This window comes from Poecilia latipinna, unplaced genomic scaffold, assembly GCF_001443285.1.
Source record: "Poecilia latipinna isolate Pla-1442-1.1 unplaced genomic scaffold, P_latipinna-1.0 Scaffold1985, whole genome shotgun sequence".
Lineage (NCBI taxonomy): Eukaryota > Metazoa > Chordata > Actinopteri > Cyprinodontiformes > Poeciliidae > Poecilia > Poecilia latipinna.
In genome coordinates, this window is record NW_015114601.1 from 55,686 (window position 1) to 56,402 (window position 717).

The following is a 717-nucleotide window of genomic DNA, read 5'->3' on the forward strand; positions in this document are numbered from 1 at the left end:
ATTACTATTACTGGCTAAAGTAATGCACCATTCTGACCAAAACAACCAATCAGAACTAGTAGGACGCTCTGTCAATTAGCCTCATTCACTCACTGCTAAATGTGCTAATGGTGGAGAAACAACTTATCATTACAAGAATCCGTTTATCTGCCATCATTGGTAGCTATGCTAACTAAACTGAGCATTCACAGTTTGAATCTGCACAGCTCTGTGCTATGCTAGCTGCAGCACGGCACAAATCAAGGGGAGGAAGGATGAGCAGCACCACATGAGATTGTGATTGACAGCACTAAAACTCTCCTGCCACTGACTGGTTGTTTCTAGCACTGGGAGAAAGCAGAGGAAATAGATTTTTCACAGACTACCTCTCATACCATACTGTCACAACATAATGACAGTTTTAACAAAGATATGGAAAAAATATTTATATGAAAGTGACATACTGCAGCCTTAATTTCACTCAGGGGACGGGTCAGGAGGGACGTGGGTTAGAGCTGCTGCTGACTGACTCATCTGTTGTTAAGCGTTAAAAGGTACAAAGGACAAGTTCAATATATGAATATGTTGGTAATTTTTTTCCTAAATTCATCAATGCTAGTGAAATGGAGGCAAACAGTAGTCTGTAGCTAAGCTAACTATGCTAAATGGTTGATAAGCTCACACAGTCTACTCACCTCTCTTGGAGAAAAATTTACAAATTCACACTTGTCTTTTTCT